We start from the raw sequence: 6,198 nt of genomic DNA, 5'->3' as shown, positions 1-6,198 counted from the left end.
TCCATCCATCTACCACCCATTTATCTATCCATCTACCACCCATCCACCCACCCATCCATCCATCCACACATCCACCCACCCATCCATCCATCCATCCATCCACCCATCCATCCATCCACCCACCCACCTATCCATCTACCCATCCATCCACTCATCCATCCACCCCCCCATCCATCCATCCACCACCCACCCACCCAGCCAGCCAGCACCCAGCTCCTGGACCTGTTACAAGTAGGGCACTACAGTGTTTCATCCCATTTAAACCTCAGTGGCAAGAAGCCCATTTCACAGGTGGGGAAACAGAAGAATCCTGGAGATGAACGGTGCAGTCCAACCAGCAGGTGTGGACTCTACTCGGGCCTGAAGTACTTACTGGTGGGGGGGGGGGGGGAGGAGGGGCGGGGAAGGGGGTTAAAAAGCCGGCCATTCCTTGATCCTTATCCCTGCTCATCTTGGGACTCTCACCTGCATCCGCGCGTGTGGCCAGGCGTGCCCAAGAGGACGCTGTGGGGTAGCATCCCAATGGCCCTGCCAGGGGCCCCCCTCTGCCTTGGGGCTGCTCCCCCTCCCAGAGGCGGGGGCGGCCAGTCTCCTCGCTCCCACTTCTGGACAGCAATGACCCCTCCCCGGCCAGCGGCTCAGCACAGCCAGAATCACAGCCACAAGCCTCCACCGGCCTCCTCAGGCAGCGGGGACGAGAGGAGAGTGCCCTGCAGGAGGAGGGGCACGCTGGCACACCCTCCGCCCCTCGCCTCTGCTCCCCACACCCGTGCCCGAGACCACCTCTAAACACCAGTGGAACCGGCGTCGGCTCCGTGGGGAGAGGGGCGAGAGACAGGACAGACGGTTCCCCCTGGGCTGATGCCCCGTGCTTGGTGTTCAGCAGGCCTGGCCAGGGGGCCCCAAGGACAAGCCCAGGCCCTAAGAGACACCCCCCCGCCCCCGCTCCCCTGCACCATGATTAGGATTCTCCGGGAGACTGCGCGCCGGCTCCCCTAAGTGCCAGACGAGTGAATCACGTCTGCTCTTGTCGAAGGACGTTCTCTCGTGACCCAGGGGCAGGGGGAGGGTGACGCAGAGAGCAGCCGCTCCCCCGCCCGCCGGCCCTGTCTGAGCCACGGAGCCATTACCGGGCTAGGAGTTCCCGCTGCGGATTCCTCCGCAGCCCCGCGCAGCCCCGCGCAGCCCCGCGCAGCCACCTGGCCGTCCTGCGAGACCGCGGGTGGGGAAGGAGACAGAGCCTGAGCCATCTCTCCGGGAACTCCACCGAGGCCGCCTGGCTTAGTGGAAAGGGAACGGGCTTTAGAGCCAGACTGCCTGGGTTTGAATCCCTGCCCTCCACCGGCCGGCGGCGAACCCAGAGCTTCGCCTCGGGACCCCAAAGCGCGCCGGCCGGGAACGAGAAGCTGCGGGCGAGATGAGCCACACGGTCCCAGTGTGCACCTTGAACCCAGGACCAGGGGGCACCGAGTGGGTGCACACTGGTCCCCAGGGCGGCGCGGTGTACAATGTCTACCTCCTCAAGAGCCCCGCGGGGAGGCCGGAGGGGGGCGGCTTCTGCTCTGGCCTCTGAGATGGGGTGATCGAGACTCACAGGGAATGACCCTGGCCCTTCCAGACCAGGTTCCGACACCAGGAGGAGGAGGAAGGGGCGGGCTCTCACGTCTCCACTTCCGCCCCGGCTTCTTGCAAACCCGGGACTACCGAGCTGCGGGGGTCCTGTCCCTCCTGGGTGAGTGGGGCACAAGCACCCCGAGATCAGACCTTCGCCGTCAGCCCCCCAGCCCCCTGGGAGGCAGGCGGATGAGCCCCTGCAGGGGGAGGGCGCCGTTCACCCCTCAAGGTCCCCCCCCCAGGCCCGCAAGCCGCCTCTCAAGCCAGCGAGCTGTGACCCTCCCCGCGGCTGCCCACCTCGGGGGACCCGGGCTGTGGCCTACGACTCGCACTCCAGCTTGGGTCCCCCCCCCCGCACCCCCCACACACCCTGTTGTGCCCTTTCTTCAGCGACGTATTATTTTAGCATAGTAGAGGTGTTATATATCTTAGGTCAACCCCCCGAAGCCGTGGGGGGGGGGGGCAGCCGGGACTCCCTCGGCGGCACCCCGCCTTCCTGCTAAGCGACCATCGCCCATGGACGCGGCGTCTAGGAAGGCGGTTCCCAGATGCTCCACGCCCAGCCTGGGGGGCGACGGGAGAACTGGAACCACCGGCGCTTTGTCAGGAAGAGCCGGAGGAAGCGGGGTCTTCAAGGTCATGGTGGGGGTCAGAAGCAGCCAAGCCCCCCGCCCTCAGAGTGGGCAGCACCGGCGGGCAGCACGGGTGGGCAGGGCTGATGCCATAGCTAGTGGGCACCCCACAGCTCCAAAGCAGGGCAGGGCAGGGCAGGGCGGGGTGGGGCGGGGCAGGGCGGGGCGGGCGGGGCGGGGCGGGGCGGGGCAGGGCAGGGCAGGGCGGAGCGGAGCAGGGCAGGGTGGGGCAGGGCAGGGCAGGGCAGGGCAGGGCGGGGCAGGGCGGGGCAGGGCAGGGCGGAGCAGGGCAGGGCAGGGCAGGGCGGGGCGAGGCGGGGCAGGGCAGGGCGGAGCAGGGCAGGGTGGAGCAGGGCAGGGCAGGGCAGAGCGGGGCAGGGCAGGGCAGGGCAGGGTAGAGCAGGGCAGGGCAGGGCAGGGCGGGGTGGAGCAGGGCAGGGCAGGGCAGAGCGGGGCAGGGTAGGGCAGGGCAGGGTAGAGCAGGGCAGGGCAGGGCAGGGCAGGGTAGAGCAGGGCAGGGTGGAGCAGGGCAGGGCGGGGCGGAGCGGAGCATGGCAGTGCAGAGCAGGGCAGGGCAGGGCAGGGCAGGGCAGGGCAGGGCAGGGTGGAGCAGGGCAGGGCAAAGCAGGGCAGGGCAGGGCATGGCAGTGCAGGGCAGTGCAGAGCAGGGCAGGGCGGAGCAGGGCAGGGCAGGGCAAAGTGGAGCAGGCCTGCGGAGCTGAGTTCAGCTCAGCCCAAAGGAGGAGAGAGAGGAGGAGCTCTCACCCAGGACAGAGGAGGAGAGGGAGGAGGAGCTCTTCTCCAGGACAGGGGAGGGGAGGGAGGAGGAGCTCTTCTCCAGGACAGGGGAGGGGAGGGAGGAGGAGCTCTCCTCCAGGACAGAGGAGGGGAGGGAGGAGGAGCTCTCCTCCAGGACAGAGGAGGGGAGGGAGGAGGAGCTCGCCTCCAGGACAGGGGAGGGGAGGGAGGAGGAGCTCGCCTCTAGGACAGAGGAGGGGAGGGAGGAGGAGCTCTCCTCCAGGACAGGGGAGGGGAGGGAGGAGGAGCTCGCCTCCAGGACAGAGGGTGTGGGGGACAGGTCCTCCCCCCCCTCCCGCTTTGGGCCCGAGTGCCCTGTCCACGCCTCCACGGGCAGCGTGGGGTCTCCAGGGCCCGGTCTGCAGCGGCGGCACGGAGCGAGCCCTCCCCGGCCCGGCCCGTCTGCTGGCAGAGGCGCTGTGCGGGGCACGCGGGCAGCCAGCCGACCACTGCGGCCTGGGCATCTTCAGTAGACAGCCAGCGGGGTGCGTGGGGCCACGAGGCCGCTCCCCCCACCCCGCACGCCCGCGCCCGCTCCTGGCCTCGATGGCGCGGCAGCCCAGGGATGCCTTGCCCCTCCGCCCCCCACCATGTGCCCGGTGCCCCGCAGGCCCGGGGCCTCCTCAGGGGGACACCGCCCGGGGGCCGTGCTCCCGCCGTCCTCGCCCTGCGCCCTTCCCCGGCCCACACAGAGGGGTCGGTCGGAGGCCTGGGCGGGAAGGGGGTTAGGGTACGCCGGGCCAGCAGCCGGGAGTCCTGGGGGCAGCCCACCCTCCCCACCCCCCCACCCTCCCCACCCCCCCACCCTCCCCACCCCCCCCACCCTCCCCACCCCCCCACCCTCCCCACCCCCCAGCTCTGGAAACAGCAGCTCGTCCCAACGCGTGGACGTGTTTGTGTTTCTCAGCTCCCGGGAGCACGCGTGCGCCGTCACTCCAGCCATCTGGCGACAGCCACGGCGGGCCGCATCCTCCAGACGACGCGTCGCCACGCGCGCATCCTCCCGGCCCAGACGCGGCCCCCTCCGTGCCCGGCCCCTCCACGCTGGGCCGGATGCCGGCCTCCCCCCGCCCCCCCCGGGGCCCGCTGTCATCTCGAAAAGCGGCTTCTCCGCGTCCTGACGGAGGACGCGCCTGTGTCACATGCCGAGCCCCGTGGGGGGTGGGGAGGTGGCCCACGTGGGAAGGGGCTCCCTGCGGCGCAGCCCCCCGGAACCCCCGGCAAAGGCTCTCTCTGATCATCGGCTCAAGGCTCGCCACGGGGGTGCGAGTCTATGTTGAACCGACGCATGTGTGTCTCCGCCCTTGCGCGAAGGGACCGCGGGTGGCTGGCGACCCGACGGCAGGACCCTGCCCTCGGCCAGAAACGGGCGGCGGCAGGAGAGAAGAAGAGGCCTGCGGAGAGAAGCGCTAGGGAATCGCGGAGCCCGAAGAAAGGTGGGGCGCACAGGCTCGGCCCCGGGCCAGGCAGCCGCCACCCGAGACACGGGGTCACCGGGATCACCCAGGCCGTGGGCCTCCATCTTCAGGAGAGAGAGAGCGCAAGCTGACATTGCAAAGCTGGCTTTGCAATACACTAGGAGAGCGCCATGCTTGGACGTGGACGTGTAGCTCGAGCGATAGCGCACCAGCCTCGAATGAAAAGGCTAGGCAGGAGTGTGTGGTCGTGCGTTCAAGCCCGAGCACTGACACACACACACACACACGCGCGCGCGCGCGCGAGCATCGGCACCGGCTGTGACAGGGTCAGGTCTCTCCAGGGCACAGGCCTCGGCTGAAGAAGCTCCAAGGCCGAGCCACAGGCGACTTACACAGCGCTCCACACAAGGCCACCCGCCGGGACAGGTCGGCAGCCGCCGGGGGGCGCAGGGGGCCACGGAGGCACCACGGAGCGGCAGGGCCGTTCTAGACCTTTCCACGAGCTGGCTGAAAGTCCTCGTGCTGCCCACAGAAAGCAACACGCCTTCCGGAAGGCCAGTTCCACCGAGCAGGCCGGGCGGGAGGGAAGCGTGGCCGGGCCGGGGTGTGGTCTTGCTCAGCCACTGGAACGGGGGGGGGGGGTCTGCAGAGCCCGAGGGCGGGGCGGGGCTCCCCTCACGTATGTAAGGGACGTCGTGCGGTGACGTCACACCGTGACATCGGCAGGGGCTGCACACCGCCCGCCGGGACCCACGTACGGACCCCCCCCCCCCGCCTCCACGGAGTACGGTCTGACCCCGGTACAGCATTGGGGTTCACTGGCCGGTGAGGCCACCCTGGGCTGCCAGGCTTCCACACACGCGCGTGCGCATGCGCGTGCACGCACACACACACACACACACACACACACACACGGGACCAACAGGGGACCCTCGAGGTCCTGCACCCTCAAAGATGGGGACGGAAAGGTTAATTTCCTGCCAGGGCTGAACCAGGAGCAAAGCCGGGAGCGGGGAGCTGGGGGGGAGGGCAGGGGGGAGGGGGACGTGTCTTTCTAGATAGCGAAGTCACCGCGGGCAGCCGTGACCTTTCAGCGCGGCAGCCCTGGCTCGCATTACCTTGGGGGTGGGGGGTGGGAGGAGGGCATCCTTTCTTGTTTGCAGAGCCGGCAGGCCGGAGGCTGAGCCTCTGGGCGGGGGGGGGGGGGGGGGGGGGGCGGGCAGGTGTCCTCCCCGCTCCAGGGCTGCCCCCGGGGCCAAGCTTGGGGGGGGGGCAGGGGGAGCTCTCTCCTGGGGTCCCCTCCCCTGGGTGTGAAGCAGAACCGACTGAGTCCAGGCCCGTCTGAAGCTGTCCCCGCAGCTCCGCGGGGGCAGGGACGGGGCCCTGTCGGCGTGGAACCCCGAGCCCCCTCACCGCCATTTCCCACAGCAGCTCCCCGCCCCCCCCCCATCAGAGCACGACCACCAAGCCACCTGCCGCTGGCGACAGCGAAACCCCTGAGGCGGGCGTGGGGTCCCCGGGCAGCCGGCGGCCTGGGCGCGCGGGGACACGGGCGGGGGGCGCAACACAGCCGCTCTGCAGCCCCGGCCGAGGTGGAGAGCCGGCAGAGATGGCCTCATGGGGTCACCTGATGGGATGGGGTCACCCCGATGACGTCACCTTACCCCGAGCCCCCTGTGAAGACCTGTCTCCCCACACAGCTGCGTGGGCCCCCCTCTCCCCCCCCCCGGGGCTGC

Source organism: Perognathus longimembris, chromosome 16 (genome assembly GCF_023159225.1).
Source record: "Perognathus longimembris pacificus isolate PPM17 chromosome 16, ASM2315922v1, whole genome shotgun sequence".
Taxonomy (NCBI): Eukaryota; Metazoa; Chordata; class Mammalia; order Rodentia; family Heteromyidae; genus Perognathus; species Perognathus longimembris.
The sequence above is the reverse complement of the archived record's forward strand: the minus strand, read 5'-3'. Positions refer to the sequence as shown.